At 34.4% G+C, this 17830-nt stretch overlaps 1 long non-coding RNA gene and 1 other non-coding gene across 2 annotated transcripts; both read right to left on the bottom strand.

The window, feature by feature from the left end:
* Positions 1 to 1036: 1036 nt before the first annotated feature.
* LOC130947702 (small nucleolar RNA R71) lies at positions 1037 to 1144 on the bottom strand. The gene has a single exon (XR_009072775.1). It is a non-coding gene; the product is annotated as a small nucleolar RNA R71 (small nucleolar RNA).
* An 8233-nt stretch (positions 1145 to 9377) lies between these two features.
* LOC130944344 (uncharacterized) lies at positions 9378 to 11840 on the bottom strand. Its single transcript, XR_009072025.1, has 3 exons — positions 11605 to 11840; positions 10311 to 10604; positions 9378 to 9529 (listed from the first exon to the last, which is right to left on the bottom strand). It is a non-coding gene; the product is annotated as an uncharacterized LOC130944344 (long non-coding RNA).
* Between the last annotated feature and the right edge of the window lie 5990 nt (positions 11841 to 17830).

Below are 17830 nucleotides of genomic sequence, written 5' to 3'. Positions count from 1 at the left end.
TGTCTGAATCATATCTTTTAAATTTCTTGTTAGCCAAGTCATTAATTTTCAAAATCAAATCTTGTTTTTCAAATCATATCTTCTCAATCATATCTTTTTAAAACTATATATTTTCAATCATATCTTTTTAATCACATTTTTTCAAAATAGTCTTCAATCTTATCTTTTTGATTTCTAATTTCAAAATCTTTTTCAAAAATCACTTTATTTCTTTTCCAACTTTAGTTTTCGAAAATCATCAATCAAAATTTCAAAATTTCCTTTAATTATTTTAAAATCTTTCACTTTAATTTAAAAAATTCTTCCTCTCTTCTCACATCCTTCTATTTATGGAGTAACACTCCTCCTCAATGCACAATTCGAACCCTATCTCTCTTGATAAGTTTGAATTCTTCTACCTCCTCCTTCTATTCTTCTTTTCCTCTGACATCTCAAGGAATCTCTATACTGTGACATAGAGGATTCCATATTTTCATGTTCTCTTCTCTTTCATATGAGCAGGCGCAAAGACAAAAGTATTCTTGTTGAGGCTGACCCTGAACCTGAAAGGACCTTGAAGCAAAAGCTAAGAGAAGCTAAAGCACTACTCTCTGTAGAGGACCTAACAGAAATCTTCAAACAAGAAGAAGACATGGCATCCGAAAACAACAACAATGCCAACAATGCAAGGAAGGTGCTGGGTGACTTTACCGCACCTACTCTCGACTTCTATGGGAGAAGCATCTCTATCCCTGCCATTGGAGCAAACAACTTTGAGCTTAAGCCTCAATTAGTTTCTCTAATGCAACAGAATTGCAAGTTCCATGGACTTCCATTGGAAGATCCTCATCAGTTTTTAGCTGAGTTCTTGCAAATCTGTGACACTGTCAAGATCAATGGGGTTGACCCTGAGGTCTACAGACTTATGCTATTCCCATTTGCTGTAAGAGACAGAGCTAGGATATGGTTGGACTCACAACCTAAAGAAAGCCTGAACTCTTGGGAAAAGCTAGTCAATGCCTTCTTAGCAAAGTTCTTTCCACCTCAAAAATTGAGTAAGCTTAGAGTGGAAGTCCAAACCTTTAGACAGAAGGAAGGTGAATCCCTCTATGAAGCTTGGGAAAGATACAAACAATTGATCAGAAAGTGTCCTTCTGACATGCTTTCTGAATGGAGCATCATAGGTATCTTCTATGATGGTCTGTCTGAACTGTCCAAGATGTTATTGGACAGCTCTGCTGGAGGATCTCTTCATCTGAAGAAGACGCCTGCAGAATCTCAAGAACTCATTGAAATGGTTGCAAATAACCAATTCATGTACACTTCTGAAAGGAATCCTGTGAACAATGGGACGAATCAGAAGAAAGGAGTTCTTGATATTGATACTCTGAATGCCATATTGGCTCAGAACAAAATATTGACTTAGCAAGTCAATATGATTTCTCAAAGTCTGTCTGGAATGCAAGCTGCACCAGGCAGTACTAAGGACGCTTCATCTGAAGAAGAAGCTTATGATCCTGAGAACCCTTCAATGGAAGAGGTGAATTACATGGGAGAACCCTATGGAAATACCTATAATCCTTCATGGAGAAATCATCCAAATCTCTCATGGGAGGATCAACAGAGACCTCAACAAGGTTTCAACAACAATAATGGTGGAAGAAATAGGTTTGGCAATAGCAAGCCTTTTCCATCATCTTCTCAGCAACAGAAAGAGAATTCTAAGCAGAGCCACTCTGACTTATCAACCATGGTCTCTGATCTAATCAAAACCACTCAAAGTTTCATGACTGAAACAAGGTCCTCCATTAAAAACTTGGAGGCACAAGTGGGTCAGCTGAGTAAGAAAGTTACTGAACTCCCTCCTAGTACTCTTCCAAGCAATACAGAAGAAAATCCAAAAGGAGAGTGTAAGGCCATCAACATGGCCGAATTTGGAGAGGAGAAAGAGGCAGTGAGCGCCACTGAGGAAGACCTCAATGGACGTCCACTGGCCTCCAAGAGTTCCCTAATGTGGAACCATGGGAATCTGAGGCTCACATTGAGACCATAGATATTCCATTGGATTTACTTCTGCCATTCATGAGCTCTGATGAGTATTCTTCCTCTGAAGAGGACGAAGATGTCACTGAAGAGCAAGTTGCTAAGTACCTTGGAGCAATCATGAAGCTAAATGACAAGTTATTTGGTAATGAGACTTGGGAGGATGAACCCCCTTTGCTCACCAAAGAACTGGATGACTTGACTAGGTAGAGATTACCTCAAAAGAGACAGGACATTGGGAAGTTCTCAATACCTTGTACCATAGGCACCATGACCTTTGAGAAGGCTCTGTGTGACCTAGGGTCAAGCATAAACCTCATGCCTCTCTCTGTAATGGAGAAGCTAGGGATCTTTGAGGTACAAGTTGCAAGAATCTCACAAGAGATGGCAGACAATTCAAGAAAACATGCTTATGGACTTGTAGAGGATGTTCTGGTAAAGATCGAAGACCATTACATCCCTGCTGATTTCATAGTCTTAGAGACTGGGAAGGGCATGGATGAATCCATCATCCTTGGCAGACCCTTCCTAGCCACAGCAAAGGTTGTGATTGATGTTGACAGAGGAGAATTGATCATTCTAGTGAATGAAGAATCCTTTGTGTTTAAGGCTAAAGGATATCCCTCTGTAACAATGGAGAGGAAGAATGAAGAGCTTCTCTCAAAACAGAGTCAAACAGAGCCCCCACAGTCAAACTCTAAGTTTGGTGTTGGGAGGCCACAACCAAATTCTAAGTTTGGTGTTGAACCTCCACATTCAAACTCTAAGTTTGGTGTTGGGAGGTTCCAACATTGCTCTGAGTATCTGTGAGGCTCCATGAGAGCCCACTGTCAAGCTACTGACATTAAAGAAGCGCTTGTTGGGAGGCAACCCAATGTTATATTTATCTATTTTCCTTTGTTATTTTATGTTTTCTATAGGTTGATGATCATGGAAAGTCACAAAATCAATTGAAAAAGCAAAAATAGAATGAAAAACAGAAAGAAAAACAGCACACCCTGGAGGAAAATCTGCTGGCGTTTAAACGCCAGTGAAGATAGCAAAATGGGCGTTTAACGCCCAGTCTGGCACCATTCTGGGCGTTTAACGCCAGAAAGGGGCACCAGACTGGCGTTTAACGCCAGGAATGGGCACCAAGCTGGCGTTAAACGCCAGAAATGGGCACCATCCTGGCGTTTAACGCCAGGATTGGCAGAAGGAGCATTTTTGCTCGCCACTTGGTGCAGGGATGAATTATCCTTGACACCTCAAGATCTGTGGACCCCACAAGATCCCCACCTACCCCACCACTCTTTCTCTTCTTCACCCATTCACCAATCACCTCAACACCTCTTCCCTAAAAAACCCCTCACCTATCAAATCCCACCATTCTCTTCACCACTCACATCCATCCTTCATAAAACCCCACCTACCTCACCATTCAAATTCAAACCACTTTCCCCCCCAAACCCACCCATAATGGCCGAACCTTACCCCTCTCTCCACCCCTATATAAACCCATCTTCACTCCTTCATTTTCACACAACTTACACACTACTTCTCCCCCTTGGCCGAAAAATAAAGCCACCTCCATCTCCTCTATTTCTTCTTCTTCTACTCTCTTCTTTCTTCTTTTGCTCGAGGACGAGCAAACCTTCTAAGTTTGGTGTGGTAAAAACATTGCTTTTTGTTTTTCCATAACCATTTATGGCATATAAGGCCGGAGAAACCTCTAGAAAGAGGAAAGGGAAGGCAAAAGCTTCCACCTCCGAGTCATGGGAGATGGAGAGATTCATCTCAAGGGTGCATCAAGACCACTTCTATGAAGTTGTGGCCATGAAGAAGGTGATCCCTGAGGTCCCTTTCAAAGTAAAAAAGAGTGAATATCTGGAGATTCGACATGAGATCCATAGAGAGGTTGGGAAGTTCTTACCAACCCCATTCAACAAGTCAGAATCTTAATGGTTCAAGAGTTCTATGCCAATGCATGGATCACCAAGAACCATGATCAAAGTGTGAACTCGGACCCAAAGAATTGGCTTACAATGGTTCGGGGGAAATTCTTAGATTTTAGTCCGGAAAATGTAAGGTTGGCATTCAACTTGCCCATGATGCAAGGAGATGAACACCCTTACACTAGAAGGGTCAACTTTGATCAAAGGTTGAACCAAGTCCTCATAGACATTTGTGAAGAGGGCGCTCAATGGAAGAGAGATTCAAGAGGGAAGCCGGTTCAACTGAGAAGGCATGACCTCAAGCCCGTGGCTAGGGGATGGTTGGAGTTTATCCAACGCTCAATCATTCCCACTAGCAACCGGTCCGAAGTCACTATAGACCGGGCTATCATGATTCATAGCATCATGATTAGAGAGGAAGTAGAAGTTCATGAGGTTATATCCCAAGAACTTTATAAGGTGGTGGACAAGTCCTCTACCTTGGCAAGGTTAGCCTTCTCTCATCTCATTTGTCACCTCTGTAATTCAGTTGGAGTTAACATAGAGGGAGACATCCTCATTGACGAGGACAAGCCCATTACTAAGAAAAGGATGGTGCAAACAAGAGATCCCACTCATCACGAAATCCTTGAGATGCCTCAAGGGATGCACTTTCCTCCACAAAACTATTGGGAGCAAATCAACACCTCCCTAGGAGAATTGAGTTCCAACATGGGACAACTAAGGATGGAGCACCAAAAACATTCCATCCTCCTCCATGAAATTAGAGAAGATCAAAGAATCATGAGAGAGGAGCAACAAAGGCAAAGAAGAGACATTGAGGAGCTAAAACACTCCATAAGATCTTCAAGAGTAAGAACAAGCCGCCATCACTAAGGTGGACCCGTTCTTTAATCTCCTTGTTCTTTATTTTTCTGTTTTTCGAATTTTTATGCTTATGTTTATCTATGTTTGTGTCTTATTACATGATCATTAGTGTCTTAGTGTCTATGCCTTAAAGTTATGAATGTCCTATGAATCCATCACCTTTCTTAAATGAAAAATGTTCTTAATTGAAAAAGAAAAAAATTGCATGAATTTCAAATTTTATAACAGATTAATTATTTTGATGTGGTGGCAATACTTTGACTTCTGAGTGTATGCTTGAACAGTGCATATGTCTTTTGAATTTGTTGTTCATGAATGTTGGCTCTTGAAAGAATGATGAAAAAGGAGACATGTTACTGAGGATCTGAAAAATCATAAAAATGATTCTTGAAACAAGAAAAAGCAGTGAATTCAAAAAAAAATAATAAAATTGTGATCCAAGGCAAAAAGAGTGAGCTTAAGAACCCTGGACACCTCTAATTGGGGACTTTAGCAAAGCTGAGTCACAATCTGAAAAAGTTATGTGTTTGTGGCATGTATGTATCCGGTGGTAATAATGGAAGACAGAGTGGTTTGGGCCACGGCCAAGACTCATAAAGCAGCTATGTTCAAGAATCATCATACTTAACTAGGAGAATCAATAACACTATCTGAATTCTGAGTTCCTATAGAAGCCAATCATTCTGAATTTCAAAGGATAGAGTGAGATGCCAAAACTGTTCAGAGGCAAAAAGCTAAAAGCCCCGCTCATCTAATTAATACTGATCTTCATAGATGTTTTTGGAATTCATTGCATATTCTCTTCTTTTTATCTTATTTGATTTTCAGTTGCTTGGGGACAAGCAACAATTTAAGTTTGGTGTTGTGATGAGCGGATAATTTATACGCTTTTTGGCATTGTTTTTAGTATGTTTTTAGTATGTCTTAGTTAGTTTTTATTATATTTTCATTAGTTTTTAGTTAAAATTCACTTTTCTGGACTTTACTATGAGTTTGTCTGTTTTTCTATGATTTCAGGTATTTTCTGGCTGAAATTGAGGGACCTGAGAAAAAATCTAATTCAGAGGCTGAAAAGGACTGCAGATGCTGTTGGATTCTGACCTCCCTGCACTCGAAGTGGATTTTCTGGAGCTACAGAAGCCCCATTGGCGCGCTCTTAATTGCATTAGAAAGTAGACATCCTGGGCTTTCCAGCAATTATAATAGTCCATACTTTGCCCGAGATTTGATGGCCCAAACAGGCGTTCCAAGTCAGCTCAAGAATTCTGGCGTTTAACGCTGGAACTGGCACAAGAATGGGAGTTAAACGCCCAAACTGGCACAAAAGCTGGCGTTTAACTCCAAGAAAAGTCTCTACATATGAAAACTTCAATGCTCAGCCCAAGCACACACCAAGTGTGCCCGGAAGTGGATTTTTATGTCATTTACTCATCTTTGTAAAGCCTAAGCTACTAGTTCTCTACAAATAAGACCTTTTGCTATTGTATTTTCATCTTGGTTCTTCTGGTTCCCTCTCTGGGGCCAAAGCCAATGATCACCATTATCACTTATGTATTTTCAACGGTGGAGTTTCTAAACACCATAGATTAAGGTATGGAGCTCTGCTGTACCTCGAGTATTAATGCAATTACTATTGTTCTTCTATTCAATTCAACTTATTCTTGTTTTAAGATATCACTTGTTCCTCAACTTGATGAATGTGACGATCCATGACACTCATCATCATTCTCACCTATGAATGTGTGCCTGACAACCACCTCCGTTCTACCTTAGATTGAGTGGATATCTCTTGGATTCCTTAATCATAATCTTCGTGGTATAAGCTAGAATTGATGGCGGCATTCAAGAGAATCCGGAAGGTCTAAACCTTGTCCGTGGTATTCTGAGTAGGATTCAAGGATTGAATGACTGTGACGAGCTTCAAACTCGCGATTGTGGGGCGTTAGTGACAGACACAAAAGAATCACTGGATTCTATTCCGACATGATCGAGAACCGACAGATGAATACCCGTGTTGTGACAGAGCGCGTTGAACATTTTCACTGAGAGGACGGGACTGTAGCCACTGACAACGGTGATGCCCAACATACATCTTGCCATGGAAAGGAGTAAGAAAGATTGGATGAAGACAGTAGGAAAGTAGAGAGACGGAAGGGACAAAGCATCTCCATACGCTTATCTGAAATTCTCACCAATGAATTACATAAGTATCTCTATCTTTATGTTTTATTTATCTTTTAATCATTAATCCTCCATAACCATTTGAATCCGCCTGACTGAGATTTACAAGATGACCATAGCTTGCTTCATACCAACAATCTCCGTGGGATCGACCCTTACTCGTGTAAGGTTTATTACTTGGACGACCCAGTGCACTTGCTGGTTAGTTGTGCGAAGTTGTGATAAAGAGTTGAGATTGCAATTGAGCGTACCATGTTGATGGCGCCATTGATGATCACAATTTCGTGCACCAGTGTGCGCACCAGAGTGTGCAAGCGCTTCCAACAGTAGGCACCTCCCTGTGTATGCGTGCACACAAGGCTGTGCGTACGCACAAGTCAAAATTTGCCACTAATGAGAGCACGCGCATAGCAGTGTGCGTGCGCACACAAACCAGAAATAATAAAACTCTACAACATCAGAGAATTCAAATTTTGACACCAAACTTTAAACGGTCATAACTTTCTCTACAAAAATTTATTTTCTACAAACTTTATATCAATTTAAAGCTCTCAAAGCCGTCTTTAATTTAAAATAAGTTCCATTCAATTTTAAGCTTTGAGAATCAAGTTATGATATGTCAAAATTCACCAAAAATTCATGTTTACCAAAGTTCACTAATTTCTCAAATCCTTAAAATTCTTAACCAAAACCAGTCCAAAACCATACCAAACTCTAATTTACCTCGAATTTACCCCTTTTGTGTCTCATTCTACCAACTCTACCAAGTTTTCATTCACATTACCCAATTCTCAACTCTAATAATCAATTATATCATATTAAAATAATTTTTCACCCAACACAATCATCAATCACCATTATATTACTAACAATCATCATAATCAAACTCATTCAACTTCAACCTCAAATTTCAAATATCATTTATCAACCTCAACATCACAATTCATTAAAATATTCAAATTCATCAAAGCATCATACATCCTCATTCAACAATCTCAACAACCATTTCAATCCAACCTATCCTATGGGTCACTAGGCTAAGTGTCTAGAAATATTATATATTACATAGAGAAAACTAAAACCATATCTTGGCCGATTCTCAATATGCATAAAACCCAAAATTGAGTACAAATCAAGCTTCCACAAGTTCTCAAGCCACCAAATCCACTTCCAAGCTATTCAAGTTACCAACATTCTCCACATAACAGCAATTCAAGCTACATACACATAATTCATAACTAAATCAACCTAGAGTTTCATCAAAATTACAATTTCACAAGGGTAGAGAATAAACTTAACCTATTCAAGATTGATTGGGTCAAACCCAATAGGAACCAAAGACTAGAGTGTACCTAAACACCCAAAATCACAAAAATTTCACTTAATACAAAACCCAAAAGCTCAAAATTCTTAGGGCAGGATACTGGGCAGGGAATTTCGAGAAGCTTACCACAAGGCTTAGCTAGAAGTGACGGGTTCGGCAAGAACTTCGCGTAGCCGCTGACAGCACGCAAATCAAAGCACTGTAACTCGAGATATGATGGATTGAAGAAGACAGTGAATAGTAACTTTCTCTCTTCTTTCCCTCTTCTTTTCAGCTAGGGTGTCTGTTGTGTTTGTGACTTTGTGTTAAATGAGCTGAATGGGGCTCATTTAATGAGCTTATATATGTTGGACTTTGGCCCAACTTGGGCCCAATCTAACCCATTAACATTTTTGGCTCGTTTGGCCCAATTTCGGGTCAAATATTTAAAATTAATGCCCGATTTTTAATTTCTAATATTTTTCTAAGGTTCTCTACTGTGTCTAGTTATTCTCGCACAGTACCGGACAGACTTAAGCCGGTACTGCTGGTTTATTTATCGGTTCGAGTTTTTATGCGATTTTTCGTAGAAAATTACATTTTCTGACTCAAAAAAATCTACTGAGTCCAAATATCCTATTTAAAATTTCTAATTCACATTCTAAATTTTTGGATCCTATTTTAAAAAATTTTAATTATTTAATTGAATGGTTAATTAATCTCGGTTCTTACATGTTCCGTTACACAAAGTTTTTGTAACAAAAAATAGAACTGTTACAATTCAAAGTAATATTTTGTAACAAATTTTTCTGATACAAAAAACCAAAAGTTGTTACAAAAGTGATAACAATATTTGACCTTTAAAATATTTTTCGTAACAATTTAAATTTTTGTATCATAATATTTTTTTACAAAATACTACTTACTTTTGTAACATTTTTTATTCTTAGTTACAAAAATAAAAAATTCATTTTAAAACATTTAATTAAATAATTGATATATCAATTAATTTTTTAAACACGTTAACTTAATATTTATATAATATATAATCATATAGATAATTAGAATATCTTACATGTCATTAAGGTTTTTTTACAATAAAATAAGTTCTAGAAATTCAACTAAACATAATTTTTTCCTAACATAAAATTGTATCATATAGGATTTATAATTCTTGACTCTTCTAGCATATTTCAGTCATGTTGGTATCAATTTTGTACCCCTGCAAATATGAACAATGAAAACCAAAATTAAAAAACAACACAAAACACTATTTTCATTAGAGTAAAAATTAAGTTAGAACTTAAAAGTTAAAATTAATTAATTCTTTAAGAATTTATTCTTAAAGTTTAAAACTAGCCAACCAAGAATGTAAATTATCAAGAATTAACAATTCAATATATAAACTCGGGCTAATCAATCATAATTCAATTCATTAAATTTACATAAGTATCAATTGTCAAACAATCACTACAAAACACAATTTTTACCAAAATTCTCATAACAAATATACTTGACTTTTCTTTTATGCTTTTACACTCATAAAGTTCCATAATAGGTTTATGTCAAAACACAAAATAAGAACATTACAACAATTATCCTAATGAAAATCCAAACCTGAAAAGAGAAAATTCCACAGCAGCAAATTATGGAAATTATGCATAAACTTAAAATAGCAACAAGTGATCCTTCGAAACAATTTAATATAGTTGACTTTTCTCATCATTGTGGATTGTACAGCATGAGCAGCAAGTATCAATGCGTCTTATTATACTTTTAATTACAGAGAGGTGCTAAACTCTCATTTATCAAAATAAAACTCTAAACCAATAGCATCTAAGCAATTAATTAGAGTTCTGAATTATAATGAGATTCTAATATACATTTGAATGAAGACATTTGCATAGAATATTTGGGGAAACTTTTGAATTCGATAAATTTTCTCAAAGTAGCTAAAATCTAACCAAATCTTAACAATAATAGTAAGAACTTAGAAGGATTACCAAGTAGTAGACACTTGAGAATCTAACATAGCGTTTGATTGCTGGCCTACTTGTAAAATACTCCGTCTAATAGCCCATTTTTCATGTCGGCATACCTAACAAATTCATGGTACAAATATCAAACAACAAGTTGGAATGAATGATTTTTAAGTATGACAGCTTATTCATTGAATTATTCGCATTCAGGACTCATAGAAAGTAGTCGTTAGTCTTGATTGGCCACGCCTCATTAGCAGCATGTTTCGCATCGGTGTATATCGATGGGGTTGAGTAAAGGGCATGAACCCGGCCATCCTGAAGAAGCATTATCCAGAAGTACCATTAGTATCTCAAAAAATTCTAAACACACAAATGCTTAACAAAATAAGTTTTATTTAATTTAGACTCAATCAAATTTAGCAAGGCAAGCTGGAAGATAGTACATAACTATAAATCAATACTAAGTAAAGAAAGTGATGAATTAAGGAAATCGTTGATGATATTAACTTGATTAACATAGTGAATAAATTTATCCAATTGGCAAAACCAGGTATGTGCATATTGGTATTTGAAATCTGTACTTGTATATTCTAAACAAGACACTTAGTCGAGCTTTATTACTAATTAATTTTTATTATCTTTTAGACTTTTCAACTCTAATAATCTATTTGAATCACTCAACCATTCCAATCCAATTCATAGAAATTGTAAACAAAGTCAGAAATAACAGTGTCAACAACAGTGAACAGCAACTTCGATTGGGACAAAATGGGAGCAACTGAAGTATGATACTTTAGCAACACGAGAAACAGAGGTCGATGGAAGAAAGACAGTAACTGAGACTTAAAATCAAAATTCAAATAAGTAACCCAACTGGTTCCCCTAACTTATCCCACATCATAGACGTGTACGTTTCAGTGAACCTAAAGTCATTGTAGCATAACAACCATAAAGATAATTAATACTTCTCAAAGAATACTTGTCGACAGAAAAACACCAATCCGGAGAAATAGATTCAACAATCTATACAATCCTAATTTGAGCAGGAAAAGTTTCCTCCTGCCACAACATATATAATAGAACAATTAAGTATATGGACAGAATAGTAACTATTTACATGACTACTTATGATCTGAGCATCACACAAAATTCTGAAATAGTTGTGTTAAACAAAATATGATTTACAGTAAGAAAAAAATTTAGCTCAGTCATCATTTCAGCAACAAATTCAACTTTCATAAAAAAATTAAAGGCATAGTGATGATTTATAGCAATGAAATTGAAAAAATAAAGAATATGGCCGAAGGAAGCTCACCTCCAGGGACCAACTAGATGCTGGTTCTGTCTCCCGGCGACGGCAGAAACCAACTCCTTCTCCTCATCGCGTTCTGGTCCTCTCCGACGGATGGTGAGGCGCGACGCCGGCGCGGGACAGTCCTCTCTCCTCTTCTCTTCTTCCTTCCATCGCAGCCCACTCTCTTCCCTCTTCTCTCTTCCCTTTGTTTCTTTCTTATTTCATGTGTGTGTGCAGCTCGGAAGAAGAGATGTCTGGGTTAGGGTTAGATTCAATTAGGATTAAGATTAAAATTAAAAAAAAATAGATAAACATAGTTTAAAAATTTAAATATTCAAAATGTTTAATTATTTTAAAAATTATAGAAGGATTTTAATTAATTTAAATTTAAATTATTAAATTTTGATTTAATTATCTTAATAAAATAATTTTTTAAATATAAAATTTTAATCAAATAAAATAAGAATAATTTTAAAATTTTAGTAAATTTTAAGACACTAAAATTTAAATTTAATTCTATCCTCTAATTATTTATATTTTAAATTATACATGATGAGCGGATAATTTATACGCTTTTTGGCATTATTTTTATGTAGTTTTTAGTAGGATATAGTTATTTTTAGAGATGTTTTCATTAGTTTTTATGCTAAATTCACATTTTTTGACTTTACTATGAGTTTGTGTGTTTTTCTGTGATTTCAAGTATTTTCTGGCTGAAATTGAGGGACCTGAGCAAAACTCTGATAAGAATGCTGACAAAAGACTGCTGATGCTGTTGGATTCTGACCTCCCTGCACTCGAAATGGATTTTCTGGAGCTACAGAACTTCAAATGGCGCGCTCTCAACGGCGTTGGAAAGTAGACATCCAGAGCTTTCCAGCAATATATAATAGTCCATACTTTATTCGAGATTAGATGACGTAAACTGGCGCTCAACGCCAGTTCCATGCTGCATTCTGGAGTCAAATGCTAGAAACACGTCACGAACCAGAGTTGAACGCCAAAAACACGTTATAACTTGGCGTTCAACTCCAAAAGAAGCCTCTGCACGTGGAAAGCTTAAGCTCAGCCCAAGCACACACCAAGTGGGCCCCGGAAGTGGATTTCTGCATCAATTACTTACTTCTGTAAACCATAGTAGCTAATCTAGTATAAATAGGACATTTTACTATTGTATTAGACATCTTTGGTCTCAGTTTTATTCTATTATTCATCTTAGAAGACTATTGATCACATTTTGGGGGTTGGCCATTCGGCCATGCCTGGACCACCATCACTTATGTATTTTCAACGGTGGAGTTTCTACACACTATAGATTAAGGGTGTGGAGCTCTGCTGTACCTCGAGTTTTAATGCAATTACTACTATTTTCTATTCAATTCAGTTTATTCCTATTCTAAGATATTCGTTGCACTTAACCATGACGAATGTGATGATCCGTGACACTCATTATCATTCTCGCCTATGAACGCGTGACTGACAACCACTTCCGTTCTACCTTAGACCGAGCGCATATCTCTTGGATTCCTTAATCAGAATCTTCGTGGTATAAGCTAGAATTGATGGCGACATTCATGAGAATCCGGAAAGTCTAAACCTTGTCTGTGGTATTCCGAGTAGGATTCAGGGATTGAATGACTGTGACGAGCTTCAAACTCGCGATTGTTGGGCATGATGACAAACGCAAAAGAATCAATGGATTCTATTCCAGCATGATCGAGAACCGACAGATGATTAGCCGTGCTGTGACAGAGCATTTGGACCTTTTTCACTGAGAGGATGGGATATAGCCATTGACAACGGTGATGCCCTACATACAGCTTGCCATGGAAAGGAGTAAGAAGGATTGGATGAAAGTAGTAGGAAAGCAGAGATTCAGAAGGAGCACAACATCTTCATACGCCTATCTGAAATTCCCATCAATGATTTACATAAGTATTTCTATCTTTATTTTCTGTTTATTTATTATTATTATTCGAAAACTCCATAACCATATATTATCCTCCTAACTGAGAATTTCAAGATGACCATAGCTTGCTTCATACCAACAATCTCTGTGGGATCGACCCTTACTCACGTAAGGTTTATTACTTGGACGACCCAGTGCACTTGCTGGTTAGTTGTGCGAGGTTGTGAAGAAAGTGCTGAGTTATAAACGCGCATATCAAGTTGAATGTCATTATTAGAAATCACAATTTCGTGCACCAATCACCATCCTTTATTATTATTAAAAGAATTACTTATGAACCGTTATTAATTAAATTCAATTCGATATAAATAAAATTTTAATTTTTTATTGGGAATGATTTTATAAAATAATAATCCTTAAATTTATAAAATTAATTTTTTATAATTAAATTTTTAAAAGGTCAGCGATTTATAATGCATATAATAAGATAGGTAATAGTATTTTTTAATTTATAATTTTTTAATATTTTACTATTAAATATTTTTTATTTGAAAAATTAATTTTTAATGTGAATTCAGAGTTGATCCCTAATAGATATTAGATATATTAATTTTTTTAAAAATTAATTATTAATAAAGATTAGATATAATAATTTTTTAAAAGATTAAAAAAATAATTTTTACAATTTTTTAAAATTAATAATTTAATTTTTAATATTTTATAAAAAATACTTAATTATCAAAACCAATATTTTAGAAAAAATAAAGTTTTGAAAAAAATTACCATGCAAAACAATTTTAACATTATAAAATTTTTAACACTAAAAATTTTAACATCTCGAAACAAACTTTTTTTTAGTTGCAAATAATTTTTAAATTTTGTGACAAAATCTTTTTAAATTACAAAAAATCTTTTACTACTGAATTTTGTGACAAATTAGTTTTTGTTACAAAATATTTGAACTTTTGCAATAATTTAATTTTTTGTTACAAAATATTATAAATTTTTGCAACAAAATACTATTTCGTTACAAAAACTACGCAATTCGTAAGAAAAGAAATCATATTGTTACAAAATATTAAAATATTTTGTAACAAATTATTATGTTGTTACAAAACATTTTTATTTTGTAACTATAACTAATTTTTGTTACAAACGCTTCATTTTCTTGTAGTGAAAGGAGCTCGATAGAGTGGGGTGAAGTTAGGTTTAAATTAAAATTTTCGGACGAAATATTTTAAATTATAGACAGATTTTCTGTCTATAATAATTTAACAAAATGCAGCATTTTGTTCATTTAAATATAGACGGATTTTTCGTCGGTAATTATTTTTCATGAAAAAAAATAATTTTTTCGACAAAATTATCGATGGATACTATTTTCTGTCTGTAATTTATGCTAATTCATTTTTCTTTGTTTTTGATAGAAATTTTCTTGCAAAATTTGTCTGTATTTCCGTGGAATAAAATCTGTTGAAAAATATCCGTCTATAATAAATAATTTTCTAGTAGTGATTATAGAAAATATATTTTACTCATGTACTGTAAATATTAATAATGCGTTTATACTATTTTATTTAGATTTTGGTTGACTAAATTTATATTGTTAATTATAATTTGAGAAGCAGATATAATTTTTTTCAAATAGTTACTAGAGGACTTCTGTACATATGTTTATAAAGTTAGATAATAATAAGTTTTATTAATGTGGAAAAATTGACAATTAGTACTTGTAATAAAAACAATTTAAAAAAAAACTTGTAAAGAAAACTGAATCTAAAAGCAATTTGAAATAAAACAAATAAATAAAATTATTGAAAATTTGAAATAAAATAAAGCAAAAAAAATAAAAATAAAAAGAATAAACTAAAAAAATAAGAACAAAGTAAAAAATGATTTTCAAAGCACTTTCATTCTATTGTCTATTGTTTCAATCTTTAAATCCTTTATTTTCAAAAGCTTCTTAGTTTAAAAATTCTTTTATTTGATGGACAAGTATTTTACTCTACTTTCTAGTTTTCTTTCCGTAACTTCATATTGTTTTATGCTTAACATTTTAAATTTTAGGCATGTTTTCTTTTTTATTGATATTCTTTTCTCTCACTCAGTTGTAACACCCTAATTTTTAGCACCTCATGATCGTACCAAAAGGTTAAGCGTTATTTACCTCTAAACCTTTTTATTTTATACAATTTTTATTTAATATTGAGCTTTCGCAAATACAAACCGAAACTTTAATTAAAAAAATAGTTTTTACTATATATATATATATATATATATATATATATATATATATCCACATAGCATTATATATATAGACATAATTAACGATTCTCAACTACAAGTCCTACCCCTCTAAAAACTAAAACAATAAATGACGAGGAGAAAATAAAATCTAACCCATCTCGTTAAACATAATCTTCTATGCTCCTGTAACTCCGCACTAAACCTTCGTACCAGTAGCTAAAAAGGAGTGGAAATAAGGGGTAAGACTTGGGGAGTTCTTAGTAAGATCGGGATTTGAAGTTAAGTTCATTTTTCTATTATTAGCCAATCACAACTAACAGCAAAACACATACATGCATAAATAATAAAAGAACACAGAAGTCAATCAATCATGCAGCACACACACACACACACACACACACATACAATCTTAAAGTTACATAGCACAGAGATATGCGCAAACAAGCATGATGTATGTCTATCCCTATTGCAGGTATTAAGCTCATTTGTTAGTTACGACCCGCACCTGATGCAATCCAACTCGCAAGTCGGATAAGGCATTCCAGCGATATAACCTTTGCAAGTTTCTACTTCTTGCAGGCGCTGATTCTCCAGCTGAAGTATGTCGAACAAGACCTCTGCAAGTACTTGCAGGTGCTAATTCTCCAACTAAAGCATATGATCCCTTTTCCTGGAAGCCATTTTATATTTACTGGCATCCCCGCACAATCATTCACACACAAAGCCCACGGATTATTAACATTTATCCTTCGACACCATAATCATACTATCGTCATGCTCTCGTGATCTTCCCAAAATCACATGTGTCGAGTTGTCTTTTCTTTAGTCTTTTGATTATCAACATAAATAAATCAAATTATATTCGCAATATTCTCTCATCCTTCACTAAATGTCTTATGAAAAAGAATCATAAGTTTCTTTAATTAAGTCGGTATTCTCTAAAGATTTAAAGATTACTCTGTTATTTATTGAATAATATTCCGACTTAACTCAGTAACCTTTGTCTGAGTTTGACTTCCAGTACCGCCATAACTTCTATAAGCAACCTCTGTCTTACAGGTGCGACTCTCTTGAGTCGATGTATGCAACATAACCTCTGTAAACAACTTCGATCTTACAGGTGAGACTCTCTCTAGCCAATGTATGTATTGATAACTTCTGTAAATAACCTCTGTCTTACAGGTGCGACTGTCCCCTGGATTGGCTGATGTATATCTGGAAAGCAAATCTCGGTGGACTCACCACCATATCTCTGCTTATCTCATTTTTTTGTTCTTTCTTTCTTCTCTTTCTTATCATTCCACAACATAAATTATCTTTACATTATTCCCTCGCCTTTTTCCAAGTGTCTTATGAAAAGAGAATCAAACATTCTTAATTTATATTTGTCTTCCAAAAGTTTTTAGGACAGTTCTTTGCTTACACTTTTAGTATATCATAAATAAAATAATATCTTCTAAATAAAATACTAATATTTAATATATTTAAAAAATACATTGATAATAATCTTAATAAATTAATAACAATAATAATAATTTTTTTTTCATTACCCAAAACTTATTAACTTGAACTTTATTATTAATCTTTTATGAATTATTCTGTATCTTTGAGCTTTTTAAAATATTTATACTTTTATCCCAACATATTTTATAATTTATTAAAATATTCATACATGTAATTTAATTACCAAAATAACCCTGTATCTTTTATAAAATACCCATTTTACTCCTGAACTTCTTAATTATTACCCAAAATACTCCAAAACGTATATAATTATAAAACTAACTTCAAGTTTTTACTAAATTACTATTTCAATCTCAAATATAAATTTTGTTTCCATGATTATAGCTTTACCAAAGGACCAAACCCCATTCCCAAAATTCTTCAAATTTTCTGCTTGATTTTTAAGTCCATTTTTGAGCTTTACAGTTACCGATTTTTCTCAAAATAGTACATAACAACAGTTTCAAAATCATCAAAACAACCCCAGATGAACTATTTCTCATAGTCGAACTAACAAATCACAAACAACAACAATAATTCAACAAGATTTCAATATAAATGGTGGACAAAATTGTGATCACATCAATG

This window comes from Arachis stenosperma, chromosome 1 (assembly GCF_014773155.1).
Source record: "Arachis stenosperma cultivar V10309 chromosome 1, arast.V10309.gnm1.PFL2, whole genome shotgun sequence".
Classification (NCBI taxonomy): domain Eukaryota; kingdom Viridiplantae; phylum Streptophyta; class Magnoliopsida; order Fabales; family Fabaceae; genus Arachis; species Arachis stenosperma.
This window is presented reverse-complemented; position numbering and strand designations above follow the sequence as displayed.